We start from the raw sequence: 23824 nt of genomic DNA, 5'->3' as shown, positions 1-23824 counted from the left end.
TTAAGAACATATCCTGACTGCTACTATGTAGAATGAGAAAACTACCCAATATTTTATTCCACTTCTACTCTTCCATATTTTCATTTTTTGTTGTAATCTCTATTGAAACCTTGCTTATCATTTCAAGCTACTTATTATTATAATTATTTATAACACTTTTGCATTTTTCCATTACTTTTCTTAGCACCACTTTCAAATTTATTGTTAAAACACTTATTCCACTGAAGTAATGAGTACCACTTTTAAGTTTTTGATAATGGTTTCCTTTCAGAATGGAATGAAGGCCAGCGGTTTAGTCTCCATTTCCTTTTCCCCATGTAAATGGAAACCATCACAACCTTTTCCCTTGTTAAAACCCCTTACAGAAGATCTTCAACCCAGTGTGCCAAGAATGGGTTACAGGAATGATGACAAGGGTCGGAATCACCCAGCCCTGTGGGCGGTTGAACAAACACCCTGGTCTTGGAACTCCACACTAGTCACCCGGCTGCAAACAGCCCTGAGCATTTACCATGCAACACTTCATTTCCTCTGCGATGCCACATTGCAAAGACCTGCTAGAAAGTCCTGCTATAAATGCTGCTCTATTGCTTTCTCTTCAAAGTTGTGGAAAAAGTTTGAAATCCAGATGTTTTCTCCTTATTGTATTTAATGTATTTCTGCATCCTAGATATGTGTGGGTTTCTTTTTCATTGTTAAGTATCCGAGCTTTTATCAGAATGTGTTTATATTCCATTCCTTTTAGTAACATTTGACAAATCATGGGCCATTTGAGTTTACAGAGTAAGTTTATTCTTTAGTTCGGAATGTTTTCTCTCATAATCCTTTTGCATATTTCTTGTAGATTATTTATTCTAATTCTTCAGAAAAACAGCAAGTTTTCAATATTTTTCTGCTCGTCTTTTATATTTATCATCTTTCCATTAATTTGTTTTTACCTCTTTTTCTTTTCCTCTGCATTCTAGACAACTTCTTAATTTAATCTTTTTTGTAATTCTTGATCTTCTGCTATGTCAGGCCTGTTCTTTGTCTACAACAGGTAAAAATTTTATTTCTACTTTTAAAAAATTATAACATTTTTATTTACCGTACCTAACAACTTTTATATTACCTTATATGTCTTGGCACACATATTTTTTCATCTCTGTTATCTTATGTCCTCTCTTTCCTATAATATTTTATAAAATTTAATTGAGTTCAAAAATTTCTAGTGATGAAAGCTACAATGAAATATGTATATATTTGTTATGTATGTATAATTTATCTTTTCTTCTGGTTAACAAATCTGTTTATAACTTCCAATTTTTGTTTGTTTGTTTTTCTTTTACATTTGCCAAAACGGTGACAATTCCATGCCAGCATCTCCTTTTCCCCAAACAAACATCTATCTGATTTAGGCACCTCATTCTTTGATTGAATGCCATTGTCTTCCTCTCATTTGATCTGAAGTTGTAAAGTTAGTTGATTGGTTGTTTTTTCAGTCAACTAGAAGGCTGAGAAATACAAAGAACTGTAGCCAGTGGAAAGACTGCCTTTTAGTGTTCCTATAAATAGAAAAGATAAAAATATCTTTGGTTACAGGTCAGATCCTGTATCCTAGTGCTGTTACCTAGTGCTGTATCCTAGTGCTTTTTTATTTCAAAAAAGAATTTCTGTGTTTGGAAAAAAAAATAAGTAAATCTGTCAAAATCTGTTGTCACTCACCCTCTGCTTCTACCTTCCTCCACAAGATCTGGCCTCTGGCATGTCTATCCCCAAATTTCACCCGGTCCCCTTCAAAAGGAGGCCACACCACAGAGGAGCCTGAAGCTTTGGGCAGATACTCTTTTCCTTTCCAGAGTTAAAGCCCTAGAATATACACTTGAGTTTATTTGGATCCCAAGTCCATATCTTTTTCTACTACAGATAACTGGCCCTCACACTCATATGAACACCTTTAAAGAGTCTTCCATCCCCATTGTGCCCAAACATTGTTAAATTAATAGCTGTTTGCTTGCTCACTGCCTGCATGACTGCTGGATTGATTAGAGGAGCCCCTATTACTACAAGCAGGCTAGTGTTTGGGATGCCCCTTTCAAATAAAGATTCTTATTGTTGATCATGAGGATTCCTGGAGCATGTGTGATTATATTTCAATATACCAGTCAATGAAAAACATGGTATCCCTATCTCAGTAAAAATTCCAACTATGTATTCTATCCAATCAAAAGTATCTGCTGGATTTCACTCTGTTTCTTTCAAGGTGATAAAAAGGTAAGTGATCAGTGGGGAATCTGTAGATACAGTTTTAACATGATGTTGAAAAGAAAGTATGGGCACCAGGTCAGACTTGTGACCCATTTAGGGTACAGAAAGGCCTTTCATTATGGGATATTCTGCCCATAAGACTGAGTTCAGGGCTGGCCAATAGAATGTTATGCAATGATGGACACGTTCTATATCAATACATTTGATACACTAGCCATTAGCCTCTGGTGACTGTTGAGCACTTGAAATATGCCAGAATGACTGGCATACAGAGGACTGTATTTTAAATTTTATTTAATTTTATTTAATTTTAATTTAAATATCCACATATATTGTACAGCCCACAGCTAATCAAATCATTGACTTATTTTTAGCCAACTTTTCTCCCCTAAATCTAATCTCCCAATTATCCCCAAAGCCACTGGAGTTTATTTCAAAAAGATTTTGAAGCAGGTATTGCCTTTATTACAGTTTTTCCCTAAGAGATCACTCTCAATTTTAAAGGACATCGTGTATTAGGTCTAGAAGGTTGAAGGGCATTGACCTCTTCTCTCCAAGAATTCTGAGCCTTATCTAACAGTGAGACCACAACATATCATCAAATATGAGTTAGCTGGAGGACTGGGACCCCTACAAACTTGACAAGAACATTAGGAAGGAACTGAGCTCTTTTATCTTCACATTGTTTTTTCTTCCCCCTCCAGAGTCCCTTCTATTCATAGAAGAGTTCTGAAGAGTTTACCATCACTGATCTCAGTGGTCCTCATCCTCCCTTCCCAAGAACCAGCAAGATCCGATCTCATAAAAACAAACACCGAAACCTCATGTTATTTTTTAAATGTGTGAGTCTTACTATAGTTGAGATTCAATTTCGAATCTCACCGTGTCTGTAAAGTAGTGCATTTTCATTGTCTCTCACCATTTTCCACTTCTGAGTTTAAAAACAAAACGAAACAAAACTTTCTGCCTAATGACATATTTTATGCACAACATGTGGTTATAATTAAAATAATACCATTCATTCCACATACAAACTATTTTTCATCTTGGGAAAAACACTGATTACTCCCAAGGAACATTGCTGCATGGTAGTTATTACTTCACCATTTCACAGATGAAGAGTGGGAAAAAGAAATAAATACAGACTAAAAGGAGTATCTGTGTGGATGCAAGAATCAAAGTTAGACGTTTAAGGTGTGTGATTTTTCATCTCAACCTCAGACCTGTCCTCTCTCCATTTAGGGTTGTAACCATAAATCACCCTCAATTAATTGTGAGCATATTTTACATAGTAAATCTAAACTCCTACCAACAGACAGCCTTCCTCTAACCAGAAGGAAGAAAGAAAGAAAGAAAGAAAGAAAGAAAGAAAGAAAGAAAGAAAGAAAGGAAGGAAAGAAAAAAGAAAGGGAGGCTGTAATTAGCCAGATTATCTTCTTAATTTCATCAACTATTTTGTTGACTGGTTCCATGGGAAAGACTCAGAAGTGGATATTTGTGGAGCAAGGTAATTGCTACTTCCTCCCTGACCTTGTTTTAGTAATCTAGAAAATATCATGAAACCACAAAGCTTATGCACCATCACGATTTACAAATTATCCACACACAAAAATGGCAGTTTCTGCCCCAAATTTCTATCACCTACAGAACCTGCCTCATCACTACAAAGATAACTATACATGATGGTGTGTGGATGGGAGGGCTTGTAACTATTTGGGAATCTTTAGGTTCATAAGGAAGAGGGGAACTTTTCTCAAAAGAAACATCAAATTTTCTTTTCTCACAAGAAAATAAGATCTTTGAAGATTTTACTTGAGTGGAGAATCTCAGTTATAAAAATCCTGTCCACGTGGGGGTGCCTGGGTGGCTCAGTCAGTTAAGCCCCCCAACTTGAGCTCAGGTCATGATCTCAGGGTTTGTGGGTTTGAGCCCCGCATCGGGATCTGTACTGACAGCTCGAAGCCTGCAGCCTGCTTCATATACTGTGTCTCCCTTTCTCTCTACCCCTCTCCTGCTCACTCTTCTCTCTCAACAATGAATACACGTTAAAAAAAATTTTTTTTTAAATCCTGTCCATGTGGTTGTACCTATGCCCAACATATCTCTTTCCTTCCTAACTATACTTATCTTAGAAACCCTTTCTCTCTCTCATAATGGCTAAAATTGTGCCAATAGAGTTTTATTTCAGTGAATAATGTTCTTTTAAAATCCAAATTTTTGGAGAATATTATACATCTATCCCTTTACCAGTACTCACCAAGCTATATTAGAGAAATTCGACGTTAAATTTGTGGGGCAGCAAAATAACAATTATGTGCAATAGAGCAGACATATATGACATGGCAAATGTAGGCTGGTGGTCTTCAGACTATACCATATGTAATATCACATTCTAGAATTTGAGAGAAATGCACAGTGTGGGGCCCCACCCCAGAGACTCTAAATTGGCAGGTTTGAAATAGGCATAGGAATTTGCATTCAGGCAAGTTTCTTAAGGTGATTCCATGCCTCATGCTCAATTCCAGGAAATGTTGTCCTCTGAAGGTGTGCACAGCACAATCCATGCACTCTACATGGGGCCCTGGGCATCACTCATTCTCATAAGGGCTTAGGTAATTTGAATTAATGGAACATGGGGTATCATAAGGAAAGGGCTAAAATGGAAAGACAGCTGAATATTTGACAATGGCCCAGTGTCAAAGGTGTACTTTGCCATTTAAAAATTTCATTGAAGTTAGGCTTTGTACCCAGGAGAGTAGCAACCTTTTGTTTTCTTCCTCTTCTTCTTCATCCTCCTGCTCCTCTTCTACAAAACTCCCTATTCTCCCAGCCTGGAACCTGCTTCATATAGTTCCATATCACCTAGACAAAATAATTTTTCTATGTTGCCTTGGGAGTCCATCTATCATCTTTAACATTACTTCAATAAGAAAGCTTATAAAGTACAAAGAATCCAACACACATTTCCCTAAGATAGAAATGTAAATGCATACTAAAAAGAAACCAGACAGATAAGACTCCTAGAGAAAAATAAAGCAACTCTACATTATCAAGAAGCAGCATGTAAACTGATTAACTTTTCTCTCAAAAAGAAAAAAAATCAGGAGGAACATATTAGGGAGTCACTGCCACATTCTAGGGTTTCCCAAATCTTTGTAATTGTTCCTTAGAAAGTTTCAATTAAAGTGTTCTAAATTTTTAAAATGCAATATAAACTCATTACCAGATAAGCACAAAGGAATATTCTAAAGTCACTTATGAATGGATTTTGGATTATTCATCTGCTTCTTTCCATTAGGACAGCCAAACTGTAATTAATGCCTTTATTCCCGTGTTACATAAAGCGTGGAAGTCAGACGTGCAGCATCCGCATCCCCACCACACACCAGCTGAATCCAAATCTACATTTCAACAAGTTTTCTGGTGATTCAGATGTACATCAATACTTGAAAAGCACCATTCTGTCACATCAGGACTTAACCTCTGAGGGACCTCAGAGACTGTATGCTATGGGTACTCTCTGATGTTGGTGATATTAAGTATCCATGGGGGGGTCTGAATACTTATAGAGATTGTGACTTTAGAATGCATTTTCAGAAATAAATCCATTTTTATGAATGCAAGTTTATAGAAAGATGTTCTTGGGGCTCCTAGGTTGCTCAGTTGGTTAAGTGGCCTACTTCGGCTCAGGTCACAATCTCACAATTCGTGAATTCAAGCCCATATGGGGCTCTGTGCTGACAGCTTGGAGCCTGGAGCGTGCTTCATATTCTGTCTCCCTCTCTCTCTGTCCCTCTCTCCTACCTCTAAGTCTCTCTCAAAATAAATTTAAAAAAACATTTTAAAAAATATTTTCTTATTTACATTTTAATTCCTACTAACGATTCCTACTAAAGTCCTCAACTTGGTGGTTGACCCATGGGTAGTTACTGGCAGAGTCTCTTTTAAAAGACAGTAGGACCAAATATCATACTAGCTAAGGGGTTTTAATACATGTTCAAAAGCACATTTTACTGCAAAATAAATGCCTGTTCCACCCCTGTGCAGTAGTAAACCTAATAATTAGAGTGCCTGATGATTGGCCACTTTGTATGAAAATACAGAAGAGAAAACTGTTACATTGAGCATCCATAAATGTTTTTGGTTGTGAAATCCAGAAAGAAATTTTAATTGTTGGCTTCATAATTCCCCATCTCAAACATCCTAAACCATCAATAAAAAACACCAACAAAACTGTGAAAATACATACAATAAAGTGGGTGGGGGAGATGAAGCAAAGGATAAGAGGGTTCATCCATAACTGATAATTTTTAAATTTCTCTTTTTAATTTAAACCATTTATTTTGCTTGGTCACTGGCTTCCTAGAAGGTAGGCTCCAGATCCTCAAAACTGGGATTTGATTTCTGATAGCTTAATCCTGACATCAGCTATGGGTTTATCATGGGTCAAGGACAGAGTTTCTGTTCTTTGGGAAATATTTCCTTCACTTTATCCCTTAACTATAACTGTAGCCCATACCGAGCCGATCAGCATTAAAATATTCAGAGTTTTTAAAAGCAACATGCAAAAAAGTTTAAGTAGATGAACACAAAGCCATCAGCATAAACAATTTAAAACACTTTCCTTTAATGAATTCATTATGTATGTGATGAAAAGGCTTATTTTTATTCACCATAACGAAACACCAAAAAGACAATTTTGATGACCCAATTTTTGCTCATTTAAATTATTTTATCTTTAATTTATTTTGATTTACTGATTTCTTATTGGTAACTTTACATTATTCCGATTTATGACAATCTGATTTCTTCTCACATCATTCTTACATTGATAATTTCAATCATTTTAACAGTCTCTTTTCTAACATTTTGATATTTTCTAATCAACTACAGTATTGTAAGTAACCAACTTCTCACAGACAGGATTTGGACCTACCATTAGTATGGAAATGTCATACATTCAGCAGAAAAAGTTCACTGCTAGTATTATTTTTTGAAAAATACATACCATTACTTATATGAATAGAGCAAAGGAAGATAGATATTTGTGATTTGGCTCTTATAACTCAAAATCTTCATTTATGGTTTATAATTGCATATATTTAGTTTGGCTAATGTATGGAGGATAAATATAGCTAGATATAACTTTTGAGCAGAAATAAATATAGCTTGATTTATAGGACAATGCTTTTATTAGGAGTTAAAAGCTTAGCTATCTCTGTAAATATACAAACAGATATATGCAACCATGTGCAGTGGGTGTAGAGTCTATCAAGTAGCTTAATGTTATCAAAATACTCCAGTGATAATGAAACTCAAGCCTCAGAGGACAGTAAGAATATTATTCCATATAATGTATTATGCATCAATACTTTCAGGCGGGCAAATCCTACCAGCCACTCAGGCCACCACAACAGTTAGTGAAAAGAATATTAACTGATTCATGAAATGGAAAAATAGAGAGAAGAAAGGGAAACCAAAGAGAAATCCCTACATTGCTCCTTTTTTTTCTTTTTTTTCTTTTTTTCCCCTTCTGGCCATCGTTTTCAGTCCACCCGGAGTCCCATGGTTCTACTCTATAGACTCTATGCTCCCACCCTCCACTCTCCAAATCTGCATCTGACCCTCCCTCTGCCTCCACTTCTCTTCTTTCATCCTTTTTTTTTAATTTGCCATCAACACTCAAAGCCAAGTATGTACTTGTTGTCATTCAGTCCCAGATATTGACTTGTTAAAGCCTCTAATTCAAATCAATCCACTATTATGACCATACTCTAATTCCATTAGATTAATGATTAATATGTATCCCACAGCCTATGACATTAATTCCACCTAAGCAATATTCTTTTTTTTTCCTGCATAGAAAAAGTACTTTGTCACAAGCAACAAATTTTAAAGATTTGCTGAAGTCCCTTTGCCCTGTAATAGTATCTAGTTGTCATTTCAGGAAAGATAAATTGGGTCCATTATCAGGAAATAGTGGCTATTGCCAATTTTTAACACCAAAACTGCACCCTGATCTTCAAAATCCCTTTCTATTGATTTCTCTCATATCAGATTATGTTGCACAGACATATTTTACACAATTTAAGATCATTTATCTTTGCTTCATAAGAAATCGAACAGTTTTTATTGATGTTTACTCGGGGGCATGTGCTTCATTTCTCGTGTAACGTACGAAAAACTAATGTACTCTTAATAGCAGACAGATTACACAAATTTGCATGGGTATTTTGAAAAGATAATACCAAACGGGTTGAAGTAGCACAGAGAGAAAATTTTTTCAACTTCATTATTTTCCAAAGCAGCAAGATTACCAACCAGCTTTGCAAAACTTTCCCTGTTGAGCTTAAACATACTACATGCTCAAGTGTTTTAATTTGAATTTTTAAATATGGAGGAGGACTTGCTCCTGAGTATCAGGAATTTGTCAACTTAATTACACAATCCCAGTAGTTTTGTGAGGACACATTAGTAATTTCCTCCTGGCTTTGCTAGCCCCTTGCTTCCCAGCCTTGTATTCTGAAGGTCTCTTGCTCTTTGCTTCTCACCTCTTTGACTTACAGACTCTGCTGGGAAGGAGTTTCCTTATCAGGCACACATCACAGAGATATGTTAATATGCCTGCTCACCTTTTTATTGTTGCTATTTACCTAAAGACAAGAATTCCATGTAATTTTTAAAAACTGATTGTCAAAAATTAAATGTTCAATAGGAATGCTGTGGAAATTTTGTGAAATAAATTTGGTGGGTGCAATGGGGCTTTCTGTTCATTTGTAGTTCATTTTTTTAAAAAGCCTTAACATTTTAGGCACAGTGACCCAATGAAACAATATCACATGATATATGTCCATATACATGTGTGTGTATGTGCATATGCATATATGTATAAAAACATTCGACATGTATACTTTTTTTAAACGTGAAGAGAAAGAATTGAGAAGTAAGTCTTCTTACTCCTTCAGCTTTCCAGTTAGGACCTATCTGAGCTTGTTTTCCTACACCCTTTGTCTCCTGATAGCTGCTCCCATCCACTCCCCATGCCCCTTGGTGTGATCCAAGAAACAAAATGTTGCAATCCAATACTATGCCTCAAACAGTCCCCATCACACAGTAATGTCACAAGGATTATGAGAAAAAGTCATCCAAAATATAATTAGCCCCCTTTTGTCATTGCCATACAATGACATTTACAGTAGTCTTTTTATGATAAATATAAAGCATTCAACCCATACCTATTTTTTTAAAACAAGAGTACAATTCAATAGTCTATTGTTGAAACCTTAACTAGCTTTTGCAAGCTAGACTCGAAATTATACACTGAACCTAAATTATGTTTGAAATTGGCTCCTTTATATAGTTTAGAACAAATGATTTCCAGATGAGAGTCAAAACTCAAAAATAGAGCCTAGAATTCAGAACTGTTCTGTTGGATTATAGAATTTGTAGGCTAAGGCAAAATGAAGGCTCAAAATCTGCTGAAAGCATGTATTTTTGGTCTCTGCTCCTAGGAGAATGTTCATGATAGATGCTATGGAATTTCTGTCAATTCCTAAAATAACCAAATATTCTACTTTTGGAAACCTAAATAAATAAAAAGAAACGCAGCTTCTTTCACATAACAGCATAAAGTTAAAAATCAAAGTTTGGAGCTAAATCCATTAGCTGGAACAGTTCAGAGCAGATCGAGGCACATGGGCTGCATTGCCTCTATGCTCCCATTCCTTCCACGTTTTGGATTTTTTCTCCCTCTATTACCAGATGTATAGTCTCCTGCCTTGGGAAAGGGAAATATAAAAACAGTGCATGTGCTTCATGCTTTCACAGAATGTTTCTCTTTTCCCAGACCAAAAATGTTGCAGAATCATAAAATAATTTCAGATTCACATTTTTTGTGACTTTATCTATCCCTATTTCAGCACAGAGAATGTATGCAGTAGCTTACTGATGTAGAGACAATGCAATATAGAAGAAAAAGGCCAGAATTTTGATTTGGGAGAACTGGAGTTGAATTCCAACTACATTGTCTACTAACAAGGAAAAATCTCTCTGAGCTTCAATTTTCTCTTCTGCAAAATGAGAATACTACCTCGTTTTCAAGAATGTTGAAAGGGTCAAAACTAATGTACATAAAGTCAATAACATAGTCGTTGACACATAATAGGTGGTCAACGTGAGACCTGTTATGTTACTGGTATAATAGGAACAAACAGAATTCCCAGGCCTGAATTCTCATTTATTCTGCAATACCTCCCTGGATCTCTCTAGATCCAAGAGTCTCAAAGGTACCTATCATAATTGCTACTTATCTCTAATCTCCCTGTAAGAAGACACCCTGTTTCACTACAGATTTAGGTCTGCACTGGAACTTGGTAGTCACAATGCTGGAACAAATGGAAAACTAGCCACCCTCACATGGATCAGCTAAGCCACACATGACCTTTTCCACCTTTGCAGTGTTCCTTTTGACAAACCTTATCGTAACCTACATTTTAAAAGTACCAATAGTTTTTCATGCCTCGGCTTCATTGCTGGTGCAGGCCACAAGCTGTACTCACCTTGTGCCCCAACTCCCTACCCCCGACCTTAGCCAGGTCTTCTAGGCTCTGTGTGGTGGGCCTCAGGGTAGGGTGGCCAGCATGGACTCTGGAGGCTGGGGCTGCACCCCCTAGTTCGTATCTCTGAGACACTCGGGCCTGTGCGCTCAGAAGCCACCTTGATGAGGCCCCATGGCCCCAGGCCAGTCTGTAACATCACCTCTTCTGAATGTGCCACAAAGCAGATCCTTGACTCCCCACCCAGGCCTCCAGACCTGGCACAGAGGGACAAGGTCACCTCCTGCCTCACCTCCCTTTCGCCTTAATCACCAAGCACCTTTTCCCATACAGTCATTGACTGAGGAAGACTCGGAAACTGCCGGGCCACACAAGCCAAGCCACGGACGCATGGGCAATCACCAGAAGCAGCCAGGAGACCAGGGTAATGCGAGTGGCAGCCACCACCATAGGATCAACTTCGACAAATATCACCTACATCACTTTGGAAAAGTTGGTAGGAGGCATTACCAGGTAAAGAGGAACCAGAGCTCTGCCCAACTGATAACCTTGATAATACAGCGTGGACTTTAGTCGGTGAGCAGACACGGGTACATGTTGTCAAAAACAAGACTGGAGCTGCTCCCATCACTGATGTGGTCCGATCGGGCTACTGCAAAGTTTTGGGGAAGGGAAAGCTCTCCAGACAGCCTGTCATCGTGAAGGCCAGATTCTTCCATAGAACAGAGGAGAAGATTAAGGGGCAGTGGGGGCCAGATGCATCCTGGTAGCTTGAAGCCTTGTGAAGGGAGGTTCATTAAATGCTAACAGGTGCTTTTCAATCAATCAATCAAGTACCAATAAATTATAGATAAATATGTACCTGTGGTGCAAAATCTGTTTGAATAAAAACTACACTAGACACACGAGGAAATAAATCTGACGAATCTGTCTCTCTTCCCCCATTATTTCTCTTGTCTTCTTCCTTGCCCCTTTCTCACCCATGGAAGGGCCAATTCTAACCTTACTCCACATCCCACCTCAAAGGTCACCTCTTCCTTGAAGTCTCAAGGGGCAATTCCAGCCTCCTTTACCATATCATACTACAGTTACATATTTTTCTTGGTACTTATTATTGGCAAACAAGTGCAAAGCTGTCGCCCCTGCAATTACACATGCCAGGAAGCTGGCAATGGCTTTCATCTTCTTCGTCTGTAACAGGAAGTCATCTCAACAGTCACATTGGCCGGCCACATACCTTCTGTTCCTTCTGTCATTCCCTTCATTCCTGACCTTTCGTGACCTGGCACTGCTCACTTGGCCCACTGCAAAGCCTGGAAATTGGTCTTCCTGCCTCCAGGTCTGCACCTCGGCTATTTTTCTCCACACTATTAACAGAATGTTCTGTTTAAAGTACCAATCTCATCATAGCACCAACTCTGTAGGTCTTTTTCTTTGCATTATCTACTTCATAAAATCCCAAGGCTGGGGCATGGCTGCATGTTCTGTCCTGAAAGGGGAGGTTAGGGCAGGGGCTGAGAGCTTGAGGTTCAGAACTGTGCTCTCTGGAGCTTACAGCCTGGCTCTTCCACTGGCCAGCCACGGGACTTGGGCACTTAGCCATTGCTTTTAGCTTCAACTTCTCCCTATAAAATGAAGATCTGGGGGGAGCATTAAGTGCAATAATGAATCTATACTGATGAGCAGAGGATCTCCCCCATATCAGTCGCTTGGCAAACGGTCATCATTCATAAAGCAACCCTCTGCTTGCAGCTCTACCCGCATCTACTAAGCCCGCATCCTACTCCACATGCTGGCAGTTCCCAGGTGGAGTTCGACTCTCTCAGGACTCCCCATCCCTGCTCACTTTATTAATAGGAGCAATAATAATATGTAGCAGGAGTGACTCTGTGCCCACAATCTTGGGCATGCAAGCAATAAGCCTTATTTTATTACAACCTAAGATAGATTTTTATTTTGAGCTCCTTTCCTCCAGGGAGTGGAAACTTACTATCCATCAATTCACGAATCCACCTTCCTCTTACCATCTCCAGGGGGCCATGTCTAAGTTCCGAGACATTCGTCTAGCACAAGGGGATTCAGTGATGTTCATCAATCCAAGCTCGCATCCCTTCATCTAGCCTTTGGTCATTGGTAGGCACTTCCAGGAACTTTCCTTGTTATTTCTATGCCCTTCTTGGCCACTCAAAACTTGTTCACTCTATAACTCTGGAGACAGTCTCTGACATTTCCGCCTCGACCTCCCAGACAATGATTTCTTGTCTGGAGTCCTGCCATCTCCCTGAGTATAATCGTGTCTGCGTGTGGAAACCCCAGGTCCTCTGCAGAGGCTTTGGCCTCCCTCTCCCACACCTCTTGGTGGTGGGAGTGGAGGAAAAGTACAAGGTCCCTTCTGAGGGATCCTCCAGCTGAGACTCCATGACTCCATCTAGTCTGACTTGGAGGAGTTTTTCCCAAATCTTAAGTCCTTTGGAGTCTATTCATTTTACACCCCACAGATTTTTTTCTGCTTATAGCTGTAACAAATTTTTCATAGAAACGGTGAAATCAACAACCTACCTGCTCCAGTTTGGAAAAGTAGAGTGATAATAGGCAATCTTGAAAGAAAAATGTTGCTTAAATTTCAAAATATTATCACAATGCAATATTAAAAATAGCTAACATTTACTGGGTGAGTTAGACAAATGCATCCGCATACAATTTACAGTCTGTATCAGTCAGGGTCCCAGCAGACAACAGATGGTGCGCTCAAATTAAGATACTGTGAGTAGGGTTTAATAAAGGGACTATTTACAAACTTGTGGCAAGGGTGTAGATAAACCCAAAGATAATGCAGTTCCCTGGGGCTAAGGATGGTGTGGCTTAGGTTACTGTCCCTAGACCCAAAGAGACAAAACCAGGGAGCAGTAAATGGAAGCCAGAATGAGAGAGTCCTGGAGAACAGCCACCTTGAAAGGAGCAGTGGCCTGTATTTAAGAGATAGGTGGCCAGAGGGAACCTTGCCAGGCAGAAGCCTATGGAATAAATAACACCACTGCACTCTCTGCCCTCCATCACATCTCCTTCCAGAGCTCACCAACAGGAAGTTAGGACACAAGGGAGACCTACAGATGCAGCCCATGCAGGTAGGTTTTGTGGAGCTGAGAGAAAAACGGAGAAGAATGGAAAGTGGTTCCAGAGGGTCGGATGGAAGATATCCAGCCCATGGTCCATGAGAAAACTCCCATGTAGTTGTCAACTTGGGCTGAGTCAGCTCTAGCTGCTCTGACAAAATGCTGTAGGCTGGACAACTTAAACAACAAGCATTTCATTCTCACAGTTCTGGAGGCTGCAAGTATGAGATCAGGATGCCAGACCAGTCAGGTTCTGGTGGGAGCTCTCTTCCTGACTTGTTGATGGTCCCCTCCTTGAGACCCATTCACATGGTCTTGCCTCTGTGCATGCATGTGGAGAGAGAGACAGACAGACAGACAGACAGAGAGAGCCACCGAGAGAGAGGAGGAGGGAGAGAGAGACATCGGGGGGGGGGGGGGCGGGGAGAGACACTGAGAGAGAAAGAGAGGGAGAAAGAGATATCTAACTCCATCAGGAAGGCCCTACCTTCATGAGGTAATCTAACCTTAATTACCTCCAAAGACCGCATCTCCAAATACCATCACCTTGGGGGTCAGAGCTTCAATGTATGAATTTAGAGGGGACACAAACACTCAGTCCTTGGCAAACCCAGATAATGCTTTCTTAGTGATGCCTTCCTCATCTAGCAGAACTGACCATTCTTGCATTTACCCAATGTTGCAATATTTGGTGCATACAGTATGTCCTCTGTGAAGGACATACACACACTGTATTCTATCTGTGTGCATCTGTTTTTCTCTTTCACCAGACCCAGTGCCTTGAGAGGGGAGAGAAGGTTTTGTTTGTGTGTGTGTGTGTGTGTGTGTGTGTGCGCGTGTGAGAGAGAGAGAGAGAGAGACAGAGAGAGAGACAGAGAGAGAGACAGAGAGAGACACAGAGAGAGACAGAAATACCAATGACAGTGCCTAAAATATAGAATATAGTGTGCTGGCTAAATGAACAGATAAGTGAATAAATGCTTTTTCTCCATTGCTCAGGATCAAACTCCCTAAAGGACAATCCTTTCACAGATAAATAAACTAATTCATGGTATCTTCTCTCTTTTCCTGATAAAATATGTGTTGTTTAATCACGGCCTTCTGTAGGTAATACCCTGGCCTTTGTCAAATACAAACTGATTTGGTCTGATATTGTGAATTTTAGGCATAGCAAGAGAAAGTGGAGGAGATGTTTGTGGCAGGGTGATAAAATATATACTATATCTATTTGGAAGCAGGCATGTCTATGAAGTTCCCTAACTTGTCAACTAGAGCTTACTGGAATTGAATGCAAAAGTTAACATGAATTCAGCAGGAAACCCTTATATATAATACTATCTAAAGTTATGGTACAACTTGATGTATTTTTTTGCCAGAATAAAGTTTTCTGGTTTTGAATAAAGTAAATATCTACCAATAAATTGGTGTTACCGATCAATGACCTAGTTCACGCAGAAGTGCAAACACAGCTGTGCAGTCAGTGCACTGCCCAAAGACCCTTGATCAAGAAGGGGAAGAAGATGACTCTTCTCACTAAATTTGGGCCTTGACATGGGCTGCATATACCTGAAGAAAGGGTGCTTTTTTTCTTCACCTGAAGATGTAATTAATGGACCCCAACCTAGAGAAGGCACCTTTTTCAACTTGCTGAGAGCTCTCTATCTGCTGGCAGCAGCGCTGACCCCAAGCTCACTGCAAATTCAATATTCCCCAATAAGCTCTTCATCCCATGCTTCTCTCTTTTCACAGCACAATCATTATCTTCAGTGTGCTTGTTCAAGATCAGGGTATTATTTTTGGACCTTATCATCTCCTTTAACCTCTCTATCAATTACCAATTTAAATTCTCTTAATAAAATGAGGAGAGATGTGAACAGAGGGTATGTTGTATACTATTGAGTGCCAGGGACTACAGTAGCTGTTTACAAAGAGTAAAAAAAGAATATAAGACAAAGACCAGGCTCTCAAAAATTGAGTCATTTCTTTTGGGAGATAAAAGATAAATCCATGGAATAACAAATAACTGGAAACAATGATAAGCACAGAAATAGTCACTACAGACCCCGTGTGCCCCTGGCTCAGGGCCTCTGTTTCCCTGTCATCCCCATGCCTCTGTTGATCTCTAAGAGGGGGGACTAAGGGGCATTTAGTGGGCTCTAGCTCCACCAGCCGTCTTCTTCTGTTGCCACCCAGCACAACTATTGATATTTTCTAAATCTTCTGCAGGAAGTAAATATGGGTATTTTTACAAAATCTTATTATGTTTATAAAATATTTATTTATTTTGGAGAAAGCACAAGTAAGGGAGGGGCAGACAAAGGGGGACAGAGAATCTGGAGCGGGCTCTGCGCTGACAGGCTGACAGCAGCGAGCCCAACGTGGGGCTCGAACTCAGGAACTGCGAGATCATGACCTGAGCCGAAGTCGGACACTCAACCAACTGAGCCACCAGGCGCCCCAGAAAATCTTTCTATTTTTAATAATGGAAAAGAAGCTAAGTAAAAACAAACAATGTGTGTGATATGCAAATGCATGTTTAGGACAAGCCTCTCCAAATATTTTACTCACGTTCTTCCAAAAATAATTTTTTAAAGATTTACAGCACTTCACATTTTTGACATCTAAAGTTTTTCAACAGATCTTTAGGTAGTTGCAAAGGATGTAATTTCTGGCATGTTGTAAATATTGACTTGTTTCAGGAAAACTGTTACGGAGCGCATTTCAATATACCCAATGGAAAGTTACCAGAACAAGCTGATACCCTTCAACATCTGTTTTAAAAATACATGACCAAACTTTTTTACATCATTCCTTTTCTCCTTGAATTCATATTCACATTCCATTTCACTGCAGAATTTTATCCTACAATATATTATAATGTATTTTTATGCACAAAGATTTATACTTGATAACCCATCCATACATTTCTATTTTCCAGAATCATAAGATCCAAATATTTGAGTTAAATTAATATTTTGATAATTATTATATAATTAGTCAAACCAACATAAAAGCATCTGATATTTTGATAAGTGGTAAGTATGCGATGTTGAGTGTTACCAGAAATACATAACTTAGTAAAAGAGACAAAACTTTTAAAAACATTAGTTCATGTATCATAATAATTATCACTAGAATACGATGCGGTTCTGTAGCAACACTATTCATTTTACTTACATGTGGAAGTGAGTATTTGGCAGTCTTGTTCAAATAAATAAACAGGAATAAGTCTTTTTTCCCCTGTAGTAACATCACTCAATTATTTAAACTACCTCCAAGTTTTATGTAAAAAAAAAATCACACCTTATCAAAATCAAAATTAATAATCAAGTGTCAGCCTGCTTGGGTTCTTCTTTACAGTTTGTTAAAAGAAATACATTGGCAACCACTTGTCTTGTAAAGGATTTATTACCAGCTTCTTCATTAGGGGCTCTCTTTTCCTTACTATCCACAACAGTATTTAGGATTGCTTCCTTGTTTGACATGTAGGAGATTTACCCAGCCCAGAGCTGTACACAAGCAAGAGGCTCTGGGCTGATGAGAAGAAATGTTCTTTTTGAAAGTGGGAAAGGGGTCATGGTTAAAGGAGAGATAAGATCTAAGAACCAACATGGCATCTCAACCACAGATCGGTTTTTGGAAAAAAGTAAAAATGAAAGTTGAGGGTTTAGAAATTCATTCCCTTAACACTATGCCCTTGAAAAGCTTGTACAGAAACTCAAGGATACTCATACTTCATTTTGAAGCCTACCACCCCAAACTATACTTTTCCAACCATATTAGATGGCCTAAGGCCTTCTCCTGAAACAGATTTCAGCAGGCCACACCCGTGCTCAGTAACTCTCAATGCCTCTTCAGTGTGTAAGATGTAGACACACGGACGCATGAATCCATCTAAATGTGACCATGGCTCCTCCTAATCTGTCCTCCCGCCTTGATCTCCTTCCTGAGAATCTAAAATAAGCAGTCTGCTTTAGTCACCTGGCTCTGCTCCCCATTTTACGTACATGTTTTGCTTATTTCTAGATCGTGCCTTTGCTCCTGTGGCTTCCTTAGCTTGGAATACCTCATCCTCTATCACCCTCCCCATCTAAGAGAGGTTATCTTCTTGATCCCTTCACCCAGACTTCCCCTGCCCACTGCAGACCCAACTGATCTCTGAATTCTGGTGAATTTATATACAAAACATAGCTATAAATATATAGACTACTTTTTTTCTGAGGAAAGTAAGATTAATTAAAATCAGTTGTGTTGCCTAAACATATGATCTTTTATTACTTGTTACTCTTTCATATTCATTAATTTTGCATTTCCAATTAGGACGTGATTGGACAATGTTTCAGAACAGTGTTACATTTCTATATGTCTCATACTAGATGCCCAAAAAGGAAGCATAAAAAGTTGTTTCATTTGACACAGACTCAACCATCAAACATAAAATAGCTTTTTATTCTCAATCATTTTGGGCCTTTCATGTATCTTTCCAAAAGTCCTCTGGACATCAAACAACCAATTAGATCTCCCAAAAGAACGGTAGCAAGTGAACTAGTTAAGATCTTATTTCCTTCAAGCTTTAGTGAATGAGGACAAAAACATTTTCAACAATGTAAGTTATAATTTATCTGTCGGTCCCCTGCTAGACAGCATAAGCACCTATATAGAAGTGAGTTGAAATTGTAGAATACTGCCAGAAGAATCTCTACTAAGTAAATAGATTTGGGGATTGTGAAATGCATTTCCTCCCTACAGAATCAGAATCTACTTGTCACAATAACACCTTGGGTCACTAGTCCTGGTGAAGAAAAACATGCTTTATTGCTTCCTACACACTGTTGCCAAACAGATTGGAAAATGACAAGACAGAGATTGAATAAAAACATTGAAACACCAACATCACTAACCTTGGGGATGTTTTATTTGCCACAACCAACTAATGCCTTCATATAAAGTGAACAGACTGTCTAAGAAAAGGCCATGTGGCATTTCTTTGTGAGGCATAGATAAAGTTATGGCACTTATCTCTAATTAGTAATGGGCACTTCTCCCACCTAAAAGCTTGGCTTTACTGATAGTTTTAATTCTAACTACAGTTATTATATGTACTGCCAATTTGATTATGATTTGTTCTATATGATTTTGATATTTAAACAGTTCAATAGTATATACTTTTCTCTTCAAAGAAAATATATAGATTATATAAATTTTCTTTTACTCAAAGTTAGCACAGTGATAGCCACATACTCTGGTTAAATCACTATTTCCTAAGGAATCACAAGTAAGGCAGAACACAGTACCAACTATTCTAACAAGGTATCTTTATTGCCTTAATTTACAAAAATTAATTTTGAATTTCTTTTTAAAAGCGTTCTATGAAATTATGTAAGCATTTTGGGGCTAGATAGATGGATTTCTCATAAGGCATGGAATGCCTTCATTTCTACAAATGATATATTTGTAGAAAATGCAGACTCTAAGTACAACTTTGCTGCTGACATTAGATGCTGATGTACCTTTTGACCTCACATAATGTGGAAGAAAGAGGCAAAGGGTTAATGGTGACTGAGATACTGGAAAATGATCTTGAATCATGGTTCTGGTGAAGTGAAAAAAGAAGAAAATTAACCAAGAGGAGATAAGTTTGTTTCCTGATGTACAAACAAACAGATAAAAATGCATTGATAGTTGACACGTGACAATAGATCAGTATCATCAGGATAAAAAAAAAAAAAAGGAATTTGTGACAAGTTTAAAGTCTCTTATGTGGTGATGACTCAGTTTCTGGAAAAGAGTTCTGGGCCTGTCCAGTAGGAATTATTTGGTCAAAAATATGCAGCCTTGCAAGATGGTACAAAGCATTGGTATTAGAAGGGAACATTAGTCTATAAAAGTATAATGCAATGACATGTATGAGCAATGTATGAGCAGTTTAAGGATGAACACAGAAAATTTCTCCTACCATACTCTTATCAGTGCAAGAACAAATAGAAGCCAAATAAATCAGCATTGAACAGAATGTGCTGAATAAAGAGAAAAAGAATCTCTTTGCTGTAAATCCAAAATACTCATTATCTTAATTTTACTTGATTGTTTTCAAAACAACCTGCACTGTTGATTGTGCCCACCTTCTTGCAATTCCCTTCTGTTTCTGTGACACCATTGTCTGACTCTGCCAACGGTTACTACTTCTCATTCTCCTTTGGAGGCCACTGTTTGCATCCTCACACACTAATTTTGGGTTTCTTCCATAAAATCTTTACTCCATTTGACTCCATAAAATCTTCCGAGGTAAATTTACCCATGACTTCCACTATGAACTTCCCACAGATAACTGCGAAATCTATCTTCCATCCCAGATCTATATAGGCCACAACCAACTAAATATCTCCATCTAGATGATCTGTAAAATAACAACATGTGTAAAGCTAAATCTTCCTCTCCTTGACCTTCCTCCTTGTGTTAAGAGATGCCACCAACATTCACTCAGTTGTCCAAGAAGGAACTCTACAAGTCATCATCTACACAACCGTAGTAAACACTATGTGCCCTGCCCAAATCCCCTTTACTAACACTGTGCCCATCCCCAAACTGCTGGGACTATTGGCCACTCCAATTCACAGCTGCCACCTTTCTCTGGAAAATTGTCCTTAGTTGAAGAAAGCCACCTCTTAGGGAACTTAGTCATTCCAGAGTGGCTCACGGCCCAATATTGACCATTACAGAGTAAAAAGCCACTTCTCTTACCTCAATGCTATGGTGTAGTTTATGTACCAAGAGTCCTCCTCTTAAGGACAGGCCAAACCTTGACTTCACATGAGACCACGTCTTTGCTGGACTCTTTCCCCTGCTCCCTCTGTTCTGCTTGAAAGCACTCATTGTCTTAAAGCATAAACACCTGACACCCTATCTCAGGCTCTGCTTTATGGGCACCCAACCATGGACACTCCCCATGTCCGATATTTCAGAGTGTTATCCATTCTATCTCCTTAAGAGTCTTCAAATATGTACCCTTTCCATAAACACTGCCCCTACCTTAGTTTGGGAAGCAGAGTGTTTGTCTTTTTTTAATCATATTCTTACCTTCTCTATTTTAATAGAGTATAAAAGAATTTCCTTTTGTCTTGTCCTACTCTTTCCAATCCATTCTCATCATTGCCACTGCAATAATTTTTCTAAAATACAAATTTAAACTTGTCATTCCCCAGCTTAAGTTTCTATTGTCTATGGGACAAAGTTATGTATTTTCAGCATGGCCTCTAAGAGTCCTCACATTTCTGTCTCTAATGCACACTCTAGCTGACATTCTATCTCTATCCCCACTGCTAGAACCGAATGGATTCCACACATTTATTCCAACTTCCATTTGCATAACTTTTCCATCACTTGTAATGACTAACCTCTTCACAGGATGAATGATTCCTAACATCTTCACAGGATGAATGATTTCAAGTTCACCTTCAAAACTTATCAGCCACCAGACAGACCCTCAAGGAAGCTCCCCTTACTGTTCACACTTTTCCCTTTTCATTCATTTGTCCTTAACTCAGGTAGTTCCCATGTGTTCCCCCGTGCATATTTCTCTATGAATACTTCTTACAATTCCAATTACTTTTCTTTCTTTCTTTCTTTCTTTCTTTCTTTTTTTACTACTCCATAAGCTCCTTGAGTACAGAATCTTTTTATGCCCTCTTCCTAGCCTAGGGATTTGTATTTAGCAGACATTCGAAAGAAATTTAAAAGGTAGTAGTCTTAGAAAGAAAAACAACAGCAAAAATTTCTGGCCACAGGGTAGGGCAGGGAGTCTGAGCTCTTTTAAACAACACACTGCCACAGCTTGTACACAAGTGAATTGCAGCACTCCCTGGGAAGACAGAATGGAATTTCCTAAAAGCACAATTTGGTCAGACGAAGTAGACCAATAAGGAAGAGGTAACCATACATGTTTTACTAGTTCCTAATGAGTTGGCATTGGAGTTATAATGGAAACTCATGTAGGCATTCAGAGCGGGTTTCAAGAGTAAGTGACCTTTCAATTGCACAGGTTTTAAAGAGCTCAAGCTTGGTTTAATGCTCTGCTGTCACCATCTTGGCATTTTTAATAATTCCTATAAAACGGCCCCAGCTTTCCATTTTTCACTGGCCTCAAAAATTATGTAGCCAGTCCTGCATACTTGATTTCCAGAACTAGCTACAGGTTAACTCATTAGTGAACCTGTGTATAAAGATTTCTGGTCATGCAATTACTTATGTCCAAGTTATACCTTACTTTTTAACATGCGTTGTTCCTCCCGTACTCTCTATTCCCTCAGTTGTCTCAGCTGGGGTTTCCCTGGCATCAGAGCTTGAGACAAAGGCTTAAGTGCACGGGCTTTAGATGAGGGTCCAGCAAAAAAAAAAGCTGGGAAGGAACGTAGACCATATAAGGCTGTATATCAAGTTGCCTACACCGTAGGGGCAGAATGCTCACCCCCACGGAACCTCCTGAGGAGCTGAATGAACTATCTGTCAGAAGGAGGAGAGGTGTAACATTTATCCATTGGCTCTCATCCCCCACTGGTCAAGGATAGCTCCACAGAATGTACTCCTCCTGTTGAGCACTCTCTTGTATCAAGCAGGTTCCTAAAAGCATCAGAGAAACCAGGACAGGTATGGGGGTGGTCCCCAGTGAGGCAGTGCCAAGTCGCACCTGCACAAAGCTGGTCAAAGCCTCCGCAGTGCTGGTTGATGCAGCCGGGCCCAAAGTCAGAAACGGGGCTGAGGAGATAGAACATACCACTAAAGAAGTGTCTAACACCCCAGAATTCAGTTGTTTTGACTTGTATTTTTATGATCTGTTTGGATGGCTGCCTCAAATGCCTTTTTTTTTTTAATTTAAATATTAGTCACTCAACATACAGTGCAATATTGGTTTCAGGAGTAGACTTCAATGACTCATCGCTTACATACAATTAAAATGAAAAGTTCTGAGAAGCAGAAGTTGAGGCTCACGCTACGTGTGCCTCCAGTGTGTGACGGAGTGCCTGGCACAAATAGACGTAAATAAAAAGGGTGTCCAAATGCAAGTCACCCTATTTCAGATTAGTCTGACTTCCCCCTGGCAAGTCTAGAGCTTAGACGGAAACAGTAAGTGACAAGAGCCGCAATGCACAGTGCCAGAGCCTCCTGTAAACCACGCGTAGCGAATTGGATCCTGTCCCTCACACACACTGCATTCCCCAACATGTGATGACCTCCTGCCTCAGCCAGGAGATAGTCTGCTCTTTGGAGTGAGTTTTTAGAGAGTAGTGGGACTGACAGAAGCAGACGCTTCACCTTCACCTTCACCTCAAGAAAAAAGAGAAGAGCTTTACGGGAGCCACCTTAAAAATGTTGTATGTATGTGGCCTCTGGAGTTTGGGGGGCACCTGAGGTGTGAAACCTGACACATGCCTGATAGTTACAAAACAGATGATGCACTGCCACTGTCACTGTGTGGCCAAGAGGAGAGAACTAGTGGGCTGCACTAGGAGTAAACTGCAGTTTCACAGATGGCAGGACAAGAATATATGTAAGTTTTTCCCAAGAGCAAAGTGGAATCTTGGAGGGCCTCTGACACCCCAGTGAAGAAAAGTCTATGTGAGGTAGACTGAAGTAGGATGTCATAAACAGCAAACCAGAAGAGAGATATAAACCACATTGTGGAGACTTTCAATTGGGGTTGCTCATCAAAGAAATCTCGGAAAAAACACAAAGGCAAAAGAAGCCCCAAGACCAGAATGCACCCTTCTTCTTGTCTCCTTTAAACTCATTTTGGGGGCACCAGGAACCATGGCAAGAAAATTGTACGTTTCCAGGTCCAAAGTAGTAGTAAGCTGAGGTAAGAGAGGAAATCAAATGAGTTAAGAATTCAGAGTTTTAACTATGACAATGAAC

At 39.2% G+C, this 23824-nt stretch overlaps 1 long non-coding RNA gene and 1 pseudogene across 1 annotated transcript in view; one reads left to right on the top strand and one right to left on the bottom strand.

The window, feature by feature from the left end:
* The window catches only part of LOC132664993 (large ribosomal subunit protein uL15 pseudogene), a 34143-nt pseudogene extending 22566 nt beyond the window's left edge, over positions 1–11577 (top strand).
* Positions 1–23824, bottom strand: part of LOC144613831 (uncharacterized) — a 208713-nt gene that overhangs the window by 123407 nt on the left and 61482 nt on the right. The gene's annotated exons all lie outside the window — the stretch shown is intronic.

Source organism: Panthera onca, chromosome D3 (genome assembly GCF_046562875.1).
Source record: "Panthera onca isolate mPanOnc1 chromosome D3, mPanOnc1 haplotype 2, whole genome shotgun sequence".
In the NCBI taxonomy this organism is placed as follows: Eukaryota; Metazoa; Chordata; class Mammalia; order Carnivora; family Felidae; genus Panthera; species Panthera onca.
The sequence above is the reverse complement of the archived record's forward strand: the minus strand, read 5'-3'. Positions and strand labels throughout refer to the sequence as shown.